Raw genomic sequence first — 12086 nt, forward strand, 5'->3', positions numbered from 1 at the left:
CCCTGGCTAGGAATTCCAAGACTATGTTGAATAGGAGTAGGGAGAGTGGGCACCCTTGTCTCATTCCTGACTTTAGGGGAAATGGTTTCAGTTTTTCTTCATTAAGTATGATGTTGGCTATAGGTTTGTCATATGTAGTCTTTATTATGTTGAAGTACATTCCTTCTATTCGTACTTTCATCAGAGCTTTTATCATGAAATGGTGTTGAATTTTATCAAAGGCTTTTCTGCATCTATTGAGAAGGTCAGGTGGTTTTTGTCTTTACTTCTATTAATGTGCTGTATTACATTGAATGATTTGAGTATGTTGAACCATCCCTGCATCCCTGGGATGAAGCTGACTTTGTCATGGTGAATGATCTTTCTGATATGTTGTTGGATTTGTTTTGCCATTATTTTATTGAGGATTTTTCATCAATATTCATTAAGAAGATTGGTTGGTAGTTCTCTTTTTTTGATGTGCCCTTGTCCAGTTTTGGAATGAGTGTAATACTGGCTTCATAGAATGAGTTAAGCAGTGTTCCATCCCTTCCTATTTCATGGAAAAGTTTAAGGAGTATTGATATTAGTTTTTCTTTAAAGGTCTGGTAGAATTCAGCACAGTCCATCAGGTCCTGGACTTTTCTTTTTGGGGAGACTATTGCTGCTTCAATTTCATTGCATGTTATTGGTCTGTTAGGTGATTAATATCCTCTTGGTTCAGTTTTGGATGGTCATATATATCTAGGAATTTGTCAATTTTTTCTAGATTTTCCTAATTACTTGAATATAGGTTCTCAAAGTAGTCCCAGATGATTCCCTGGATTTCCTTGGTGTTTGTTGCCTAACCATGCTTTGAATCAACAAAGAAGTCCAGGATTTTTACCCAGTATGCTTTTTTATAGCCCACTATTCAGTTTTCTTTTTCTGCAAAATCAAAGGAAGACTTGAAGTAATCAACAAACTAGCAATGGTAATCTCTCTCAAGTTGAGATAAGAAAGGAACTAAAATTTGTAAAATTGTCTATGGAAAAACTAAAAATCTGCCTTGGATTTTGGTTTAATAGCAGTGGTAAAGATTTTAACATACGGATATCCAGGAGAGAAATCTTTCAAAGCATGAGGACTGTCAACATAGGGTTTTTTCTTCAGCCAATTCAGTTGTGATCACAAAACTTGATCTGCAAAATGTCAGGGACTGAGTTCTTCAAAAAAGTCTAGGTAAAAAGCCAGGCAAGGGTGCAGAGCCTTGATGGAGCCAAATCTGAGAGAGTAAAGGTAAGTTACTTGTACAATATGACATTTAACAGAGTGACAGCTAAACAGCATAGTTCTTACTTTCTGTTTTTTCTATGTGAATCTTTCTTGGAATGGTGAAAGTGGAGAGAGAGAGAGAGAGAGAAAAACAAAACAAAACAAAACAAAACAAAACAAAACAAAACCAACCAAACAGTTTATAGCTTGAAAGAAAACCTTTCACAAAACCGTAGAAAAGTAGGGTCCCAGCCCAGTTTTGTGAAGTGTCTGAGAAAAGACAGCATGGCTCACTGCTTCTAAATTAGATACAAAATTTCTGGCTGATGGTAGCATCTTCATGCTCACCCCAAAAGCACAGATCTGAACAAATTGCATCTGAATATCTTAGGTTGATTTATCCCTGCTGAGATCTCACGGAAGCAAAAACATACACATACATGGAAATGCAAGGGGTCCAGGAGACTTGGCAGCAATGCTGCTCATGAGATGAGGGTGGCCAGAGAAATTCAGCCCCTGTCTGCTTCTGTGAGACACAATGGACTCCACTTAGCTGAGCCATCACTGGGATAGACAGCGGCTTGGGTAAAAGGCTATGATGAGTTGAAGAGCTAAGCTTTTCCTTGTGAGATGTTGATGGAATGACCTGCTAAGATCCTCACCTTTTCCTTTTACATGGGAAAAATGTGCATGTTGATATAAAATGTTTTTATGAGAATGTAAGAACGGTGGAGATAGAAGCAAGGAAAGGTACAACTTTGTATGTCAGGCTAAGGAGTTCCATCCTGATACAAGAGGAATCAAAATGTTTGAAAGAGAAAACAACTGATGGAGCAAAGGTATACATTATACATGTGGCTGGCAAAAGGGATAGGATATAGTTGTAATACTTCAGGTAAAGAGAAAGTACTAGAAGAAGGTAACCTTGAATGAGAGGAGAAAATTGATGAAAGGCTAAGCATGAATTCGCAGGCCTACCAACTGCTCAGAGGTGGCAACCAGAGTGAGGAATCACAGCACTATAAGATTTTGAGGGCCTGGGGTGGGGGCTCATGTCTATAATCCCAATGACTTGGGAGGTGGAGGCTAAAAAGATTGCAGTTGAAGGCAAGCCTAGGCAAAAACCTAGTGATGCCATCTCAACAGACAAGTTGTTAGTGTTAATTCATGTCTGTAATTGCAGCTAAGCAGACAGGAGGATGGTAGCCTGAGGGTGGCCCCAGGCAAAAATGCAAGATTCTATCTGAAAAATAAAGCAGGAATTAAAAAAGAAGCAGCTGGGGGTGGTGGCTCATGCCTCTAATTGGAGCTACTCAGGAGGCAGAGATCAAGTGGATCACAGTTTGAGAGGCTGGCCCAAGCAAATAGTTCATGAGACTCTATCACAAAAATACCCAACACAAAAAGTGTTGAGAGTGTGGCTCAAATGGTAGAGTACTTGGCTAGAAAGCATAAGGCCCTGAGTTCAAACTTCAGTACTGCCAATGAATAAATAAATAAATAATAAGGATCCCTAGGGATGAACTATGTGTGGGAGGAGATGAAAATTCAGTTTTCGATACAGAATGTGAGAGCCCATACAGCCATATGGAACTGACTGTGAAGAAGCAAGGGTGTGAAGCAATTGTTTGGGGAGGGGGAGTGGGCATGGAAAGCCAATTTTCCTGGGAAGTTTTTGCTTCATCTAATTCATTTTAATTTTGCCCTTCATTCTTCAATATATATGTGTTTGTTTCTCATGTTTTACAAGTGAGTTTGACATTCAGTTAAATGAGAAAATCTTAGGAGTACAACTTGATATTAATATTTACTTGGTTTAACATGTGACTGTGATTTAATATGGGTCACACTGAAGTAATCCCAGCACGTCTGGATGTTACTGCCATACTCCTCTGTAATCTCAGGGAGTATGCAAGTAAGTCTCTGTTTCCCTGGTCACTTATGAAAACAGAAGGGTGAGCAGAGGACAGGCTGAAAGAAGAGGATGAAAGTCCATGCCAACACACTTAAAGTGGAGGAAGAGGAAGGTAAACTCAAGAGACTGCTGAGAAATTCAGAGCATTCATACGTACTGAGGGTGCCACGGGAGGAGGCGGTCCCAGTATGGAGGGTCACTCTATCCAGTCCAGTGCTCCAGATGGAGAGGCAGCTGTGGGAGAGAAATTTCTGCAGTGCAGAGGGTGGAAATGAAAGCCTAAGGATTAACCTGGCTTATAAGTGACTACCTGGGCACAGTGGTGAATGTCTTTAGTCACAGCTACTAGGAAGGCTGAGGCAAGAGGAACCACAAGCCAAAATAAACTTCCCTTGACCTCAAAAAGTAGCCTCTGTCATTATAGTGATGGAAACCTGACTTATAAGATACCTGAGCAAATCCAAGTTTGTTTAAAAGGAGGCTGGGCACCGTGATCATGACTGTAATCCCAGCTACTCAGAGGTGGAGGTTGGGAAGATTATGGTTCAAGGCCAGCCTGGGTAAAAAGTTAGCAAGATCCCATCTCAACCCATAAGATGGGTATGGTGGTGCATGCCCATAAGTTTAGCTATGTGGGAAGGATAGGTAGAAGGATTGTGGTCTGAGGCAAAACAAAACAACAAAAAGACCATGGGACCCTAGGGCTGGGAGCATGGCTCAAGTGGTAGAGTGCATGTATATCAGGCATGATGCCCTGAGTTCAAACCCCACTATTGCCAGAAATGAATAAATAAATACATACATAAATAAGTGGATAAATAAGTGGAAAAAGGAGAGAATATAAGCAGGGCAGTCAGCTGTAAGGCTTCACACCAATGTGTGCATAGAGGTATTGTGGTTTGGCTCAAGTGAAAACAATGCCAGAATGTTAAATTGTTTATGATTAAAAAAAAAAGGATTCTGAAAGCCAGGGACCATACCTGTCCTAGAGTCTCAGGTGAGAGGATCCCTTCAGCCCAGGAGTTCCAGATCTCATCTCAAAAAAAAAAAAAAAAAGGAAGGTGAGTTTAGAGTGGAAAGATTTACAAGTTTGGTAGGCTGCTGAGAACTAAGATCTTCAAAAGAAGAGAGGAAAATCCAAGTGAGAGAGATAAAACCCCATTCCCGTGTAACAGGACCAGTGGGGAGGACACGCTTGGCCCTACGAACTCCGGATGCTAATCACAACACTAGGTCCTGTTTCTCTCCTTTCCAGGAGAACTGCAAGGAATTCGGGGATAAAGAAAATATCATCTGCCTTGCAAGGACAAATGAAGGAGATCAGAGGAGGCGTCTGTTCTTGCTGAGCTGAGCCCCGCCGCTCCCCTGCCCTGTGGGGGGAAGTGTCTGGCATGGCCCAGCAGCAGCCCTGCCCATTCCCATCAGTGGATTATGAGCACGCTAATTTAATTATTGCTGCCCAGGCTGGAAGACAGTCTCTAATTTTCTCAGGCTGAAGGACCATCACGGAAAGCATGGGTGAGGCTGGCATTTGACTTTGCTCAAGTGCCAGGATCCCAGAATTTACATTCTGTTCCTGGAGAAAACTAAAACCTGTCTGCCAATTTTGCTAAGTATGCACAAAACAGTCTTCGATCCGTTAGTGGCTGGGCATATGGTTTTTTTTGCCAACTTGGCCAAAATGAGCAAGCATATTCCTCTTACGTGCACCTTTCATTACACATCAGTGTTAATTATAACTGATTAGGCTGAGTTGCATTTGTTGACTGAATATCAATGGAACTAATCAACTCCATTTTTTTTTTAAAGTTGATTTTGTAAATGTATTCCAACGGAAGCACCACGAGGTAGGAACTTTTCTTGTTAAAGCTCTTTATCCATTAAGACAAAAATAAGGAAGGAAGGAAGAAAGAAAGAAAGAGGGCCAGGTGTGGTGGTACAGGGGAGGCATGGGTAGGAGGATGGTGGTCTGAAGTTAGCCTAGGCAAAAGCACAGAGCTTATCTGAAAAACAGCTAAAGCAAAAAGGGCTTGGGGTGTACTCACGTGATAGCTTGCTCTGAGTTCAAACTCCAACACTGAACGAAGACAGAGAGGAGAGAGAGACAAAGGAGAGAGAGAGATAAGAGAAGAGAAAAGAAAGAAAGGAAGAAAGAAAGAAAAGAAGAAAGAAGAGAGTCAGGAGACAACCATTTGCAGCTCTCTTAAATTGCTTAGGCTTTTGCCTGAAAAAAAGAATTACAGAAATTCCTGGTGACAACCAGTCAGCAGCAGATAGAAGTGAGGACACAGTTGTTCTCAGATGTTATCTCTTTTGGGATGCATGGCTCAGGGATTCCTCCTGTGAAGCAATGGTTCTCACCTAAGGTCATTTCCTAAAAAGGTAAACTCAAAATCCATTTGGCTTGGGTGAATTAGCCAACATCTAATTCATTTCCTTCTGTTGAATTGAGGTGCAGCTACTGTTTGAATTGCAACAGTGCAATATTGATGTTAAGACTTCTGAGCTAGCAGCTACATTTCCATATGCATGAACCTGAACTGTTACCTGAAAAATAAGCAGCTTTGCCTAACAAATGCAAATATCTTGATCAGACAAAGTGGTAGAACAGTAGCTTAAATTTAGCTTCTTTTTCAATTCTCTCCAAAGTCACCTTGAACTCTTAGACATGTGCTGTTCATTTTCACAGTTCTGTAGCCCCCTCCCAACATGCTCTTGTGAGTGGAAAATTGTGCATTTTTTCTTTTTCTTGCTTAATTGAAATGCCATACACCAATTTTCAATGGCAGATTTTTGCTTTAATTGACATTAAGTAACAATTTATATTAAATAATCTTCAAGGTATTATTTCCTGGTAGTTCATGTCACTTTTATGAGTGTATACACTTAAAGTCATTCCTAATATATATTAGCAATATATATATATATATATATATATTTTTTTTTTTTTTTTGGGTAAATTTTCTCATATACAGAGAACTCACCCTATGACCTCAGAGGTTATTATCAAAACACTTATCTCATATATACTCTCATGGGATATAGAAAGACTAAGTGTTAGGTGGCATTCTTGGGGTGGGCGGAAGGCTAGCACCGAAACCAGACCCCCTGATTTATGACCACTTGTTTCTCCTTGCCTGATTGTTTCTTGGCTTGCAAAACAACTCAGGAACTTCCAGTTACTCAACCAGCCAGGCATGTTGACCTGTTCCATCTGGTGATCGCAGATAATCAGAGACCAGAGACTCTCTCCCTTCCCCATGGGTTGGCCCCTCCTATAAAGCCCACTACCCATTTTCAGCCAAGCCCCCTCACTCTGAACCCTGAAAGGAGTGATGGCCCTGTGGTCTGGTTCCAATAAACCTTTCTTTTCTACATGTGGTGTGATCTGTATTCGGCAGTACCTTACACTAAGATTTTCTGTAGTTAAATTCCAGGAGTTCAAGTACAGTCAGTAAAAGACTGTGAAATTTGTGAATCTAACCTTTGCCTATTACCATTTAAATCATTTAGTTTCAGAATGTTTGCCCTGGCATGAGTGAAGGTTTGTATTTTCTTGTCAAAATGCCAGTGAACTGGGAGAGAAACAATAATGTTTGCAAATGTCACCTTTAATGCTTGTCCACTGGGTTCCAGGCAGCTGCTTTTCTATATTTAAAAATTCTGAAACCTCTGGAGGTATGTGACTACAAGCAGTACACAGAGGCAGCTTTTTTTTTCTTTTAATATTTGACAGTACGTAGCAATCAGAGAAACAAAGATATGAAAACCAATGCTGTTTCAGGTTCTTTAATGCTAGGAAGCAGGTAAAATGAGGGAGTTATGTTTTTTGTTTTGCTATGAAACCATATCAAAGTAAGTATTGTTGTTGAGGTGTGGATTCTAGCATTGTCTCGTGTCTTTTTTCCAATACTTAAGGCATGACCAAGATTTGATATGCAATTTCCCCCTGGAAACTTAGATGCTTTGGTTTATGATGGAACTCTCATCAAGAACACATTCTACCCAAGACACACTTTTATATTCTCATGGCAAAATTAAGTTTTTGATCTCAAAACAGCAGATGATAGAGGTAAGGCTAATATCCTTACCATGATGTTGCTCCTCCAAGAAAGAATTCTAATCTGCTTTGCATATTTAATAATAAAAAACTTATTTGGAAGTAAGCTCTATGAATGTGGGAGAAATGACTAGATTGAATCTTAATATAGTAAAAATGGGGTTTGAGTGTTTGCTCAACTATTTTAAGTACCTTCCGTGTGTTATTTCATTTGGTCTTCAAAAAGTTCAATGCAGTAAGTCTGTTTTTCATTCCCCTTATATGGATGACTAAACTGAGGCCTCTTTCTGAAATGTGGAGTCTTCACAGAGTGAACACTAATGAGTTAAAAGCATTCTAAAGGATTATTCTTTATCTTAAATCCTTCTCTTAGAGACAAGGATTAATCTAGACTCTCCTGTTCCTTGGAGCTGAGCTGACTCTTCTCAGTGGTCTTCTCCCTGGGTGCTAACCAATCCTCTTTCTGCAGATTCCCTGAAGCTAATTGACATCACAGGAGGGGAACATAGAAAAGACAGGAATGATGGTTCTAACCTTCCAAAGGTAAGATGGTAGACTGTACTACATTCACCAGAGATTTCAGCAGGGAGCTGAGGGGTTATAGTGTAGTCCCCTATTATGGTTTAGAGCTTTAGTGTCCCCCAGGGCTCTTGTTGAAGGTGTGGCCCTCAACTGGTGGCACTGTCAGGAGGTGAAGGAAGCTTTAAGAGGTGAGGCCTAGTGGAAGAAAGTTAGGTTCCTGGAGGCATGCCTGTGAAGGAGATATTGGGACCTGGCTCTTCCTCTCTCTCTCTCCACTTCCCAGCTGCCAGAAGGTTAACAGTCTTCCTCTGTCCCTTGCTCCTGCGACCATGATGTGTGTTTGACCACAACTCAAAACAAGTTCTGAAACGAGGGGCCAAAATAAACCTTTCCTCCTTTTAAGTTGTTTCTCTAAGGTATTTTGTCATAGTGTTGTAAAGCTGACTAATACGCTCCCCCCCGCAAAAAAAGTACCCACCAGCTTCTCATCCTTTGACGTTGATATCTGCTGAAAGTATAGATTTGGTTTCTAATCACACTTCCATCTTTAAGTCCTCCTTACCCCTAACCTCTGGAACCTCCTCTGCTGGGTGTCATTAGAGGACTGGTGTTTTGCCTTTGGGTAGACATGGACTGCATGGGGGCAGAGCAGTGACCGTGCCTGGATGGGAAGCAAGCCCCAAACACAGCAGAGCAGAGCAGTAGTGGCAGTGGAGAACACGCATGAAGGCTACAGATGGAAAGAAGTTTGCAGGATCTGGAGGAGGAAGGATGAGAACCAACAAGGATTCCCACCCAGGGAAGCAAAGTCCAGACAGGGAGAAAACCTGAAGTCAGCCCCCAAGCTGTCAGCGACATGCATACAAGCACCGTGCAGCAAAATGGAGGCACTGGTCTTGACAGCATGGTGTAGAAGAGATTTATCTTTCTGTTTGAGAAAGTAGTCAAGATGAAATCACACTTGTCTTCAAAAAAATTTTTTATTAGCATAAATTATTTGTACAAAAGGGTTTCATTGACACTTGTTCATTTTAACCAAAAGATTTTACTTAGAAAAATTTATTCAGTTAAAAATTTAGCAATCAAACACAATACATTTTTCTTAATGAAATCTTCTTGGACTCTCAAGTTGTGAGTAAAAACCATAGTTAGCTACTCTTTATCAAATCAGTTTTACCTGAGTCTGGCCAATGACTGGTTATTGGACCTCTGCCTAACCTGGAAAGGATTTTCCCTGTCCATGTGTCCCTGCTCCCTACCTTCCTGGACAAGAGGAAAGAAGGCCCTGTCACGCAGTAAAACAAAGCCAGAGAGTACATTGTTTTCCAATATTGAACGTGGTGAGCTGTAGGTTACTGTTTAGACAAGATTGTTTTCCATTTGCATGAGTAAGGGCAGAGAAATTTGCTGGAGGTGTGTTTGTTTAATGTAGCTGTTGGAATCTTTGGCTACACTACTTAATTTCATAGCTGTCACTTTGTCTCATGGGAATGTGATATTTCCAGCCATTTGCAAAAGTCTGTGAGCTAAGCATTGCCAGATCTCATGTCAGGGATGAAATTAATGAATATGATCTCTGAGTATTCCACTCAAAGCCCTGAACCCATTAGGACTAAAATACTAAATAACCTGTTTAAATATGCTTGGTTGGCTATCAGCTTATTTTACAAACTGATTTAAAACCTGTGTGTGTGTGTGTTATATACATATAAAACAACATTCTAAAGAATTAAATAGCAGGAAACTAAGTCTTCTGCACAGTAAGTCTTCTGCTTACAGATAAGCTTTAGCAAAAGTATTTATTTTTTCCCTCTCCTGTTTGCATTCTGTGCTGTACTTAACTACTCAAAATATTCATGAGTTTAGAACACTGGGTGCCTGTTGTACAGTTTCTTGTGAAGTGCATTTGTTATGCAAATTGTTATAGTGAACCATCCTTCATGAGCTATTTATGTTTTCGTAATAAGGAAAGAAGTGCCTCATCTTTTCCCACATAAATTCTTCTTTACAGTCTATCAAATACAGAAAGATGCTTGAGATGAAATAAATGTGTTCCTAATACTAATGAATGTCTGATGCTTAAAATATTTAGGGGATTTTTTTCCTGGACATTCATAATGACTCTCCCCTAATTGCTCTGGGAATGGGTAAAGAGGGTGAGTGATAGCTACTGTTTCTGTCATCCCTTATTCCACTCATGAAGATGACATTTCAAAAGCAGACACAGGACAGTAAGCAAAAAATGAAGCATTAAAAAGGAGGCATGGCAGCACATGAGAAAAGAAAAAGGCAAATATGCAAGACAGAAGAAGTCAGCATGTGTTTTTTCATCTATTAATGCTTGCTAATGGTCACCTGCGTTTCTGGGGACATGAAGAAGACACAGTTCTTACCTTCAAGATGCTGACAGTCCAGTTGGAGACAAGGTGTGTGACCTTTGCTCTTGGTACCCAGAATATGTTTCTTGTGTTTTTGGATTCTCCGATGCTGATCACAGTCCTGAGAGGCAAAGTCCCTAACACTTAATCTTGAATGTTGAAATCTAGAAAGATCAAAATCCTCTAAAGACTAAAATCCTGAAAAATCACAATCCTGAAAGATTAAAATCCTGAAAGCTGAAATCCTCAAAACTGCAATTCCCGTGGGGGATTTAATGAAGGCTGTGTGAGAGGAGTAGGGAGCTGAATTCTAGGAAAGTGATTGGCAATAAGCAAAGCTGCAGTTAAAATGCCTCCTTTATCTGCACTGTTCTCTGTGGCAGTGCTTCTATAAGGATGCATCTGGCATGGTTACCATGATTCTGGGGTGCGTGGTGCTCCTGAATCTCTCCCTGAGACTGTCACTTTCCTCCACAGGGAAAAAGGACCATCTAGCCACATGTTTGGCTGCTATAGATGCTGCTATTTTATACTTTCTGTTTTTGGCCATTTGGGGTCACTAGACTTGCATCAGGATCTGTTCTCATAACTGGGAAGGACATCTCTTCCGAACGTTGCAGACCCTCCTAAATCTGGTCCTGTTGGTTGTTGTTGGTGGTGATAGCATTGTAAATGTGACAAATGTCCTAGGATGACTTTGGCAGTTCTCACTGCCCTTACAAATGGATTTTTACATCCTCTTGCACTTAGCTTGCAAATGGGAAGTGATTCTTTCACTTTAATAAACCAGGCTGAGAGTTGCTTGCTGTGGAGCTCAAGGGTTTACATAAAATCAGAGAGAGGTTTGGGTCGGATGCCCATCAAGCAAGGGCAATATGATGGTCCTCCCCATAGGAGCTGGTTCCATCTAATGTTTTTCCATTTTTGCTTTGAAAATATTTCTTTTTTCATTATGAGAGAATTTGCTAGAAGTAGATTTAAGTAGCAGAGTTTCAGCTTGAGACCTGTGTAACATATTCTTTAGATCAGTGATTCTCACTTTTGGAGGGTTTGTCAGATTGTAAGACAGGTTGCATAGAGTTTGGAAAGTTATTTGTAGATAGAATAATTCTGTTTTTTTTTAAACAACAACATGTATACCTGCATTTGTGATATAATAACTTGAAACAACGTCAGTGGGATGTTTAATATTTCAAGTTCAGTTCATGATGTTGATTTTGAGTTTGAAGATAATTATCCTATAAGCATACAGAGATAGTAATTATGGGGAGATTTTAATTATGGAGGGAGGGAGAGAGAGAGATAATGAGAGAGACAGAGAGAGAGAGAGAGAGAGAGAGAGAGAGAGAGAAAGTGAGCGAATGTGTGAGACAGATCATATGGATCCCATCTTGACATTGCAGCTTCAGCCTCCTCTAGGCTGTGCCCTATCTATATCTCAGTGATTCCTGTCTGTCTCCAAGTTCTTTTCCAACATCCCTGGCAATTATATTTTCTCCAGGAATCCTACTTGCCCTCAAATACAATTATTCCTATCACCAGAATATAAGCCACTTCTGGGTGGTAGAATCTCAGTCTTCAATTATCAAAGTCATACAAAGAGCCTTTTTAAAAGATTTCCTTGGAGTTCATGCTGCACTGGGAGAAGATGCTGTGTGGAATGGGGCATTTAGAATTGCCTTGAAAATGATTTCTAATTGCATATAAGCAAAATGTGTGTGTGAGCTCTGTGGTTTTATTTTTAATTATAGGTTTTTGGTAAACATTCCACTAAGAATTTAAGAAATAAAATCCCAAAGCCTCATAAATGAATAAGTAAAATATGAGGCATAATAAAATCAGATGATTTAATGCACATGAAAAATGGGACAAGAAGAATATAAGTAGGAAATATATGTAGTCTTGTAAAACTAATGTTGTGCTCTTTATGAAATAAATATCTCTAGAATATTATAAGCAAACAAATTTAAAAATTTAA

The 12086-nt window shown here is 40.0% G+C and overlaps 1 long non-coding RNA gene across 1 annotated transcript in view; it reads left to right on the plus strand.

Annotated features, from left to right (window-relative positions):
- The first annotated feature begins 9750 nt into the window (after nt 1–9750).
- Nucleotides 9751–12086, plus strand: part of LOC141423087 (uncharacterized) — an 83355-nt gene continuing 81019 nt past the window's right edge. Inside the window, exon 1 of the long non-coding RNA XR_012447742.1 lies at nt 9751–10156. This is a non-coding gene — a long non-coding RNA (uncharacterized lncRNA). The remainder of the gene's footprint in view (nt 10157–12086) is intronic.

The sequence above is a fragment of the Castor canadensis genome, chromosome 5, assembly GCF_047511655.1.
Source record: "Castor canadensis chromosome 5, mCasCan1.hap1v2, whole genome shotgun sequence".
Classification (NCBI taxonomy): Eukaryota; Metazoa; Chordata; class Mammalia; order Rodentia; family Castoridae; genus Castor; species Castor canadensis.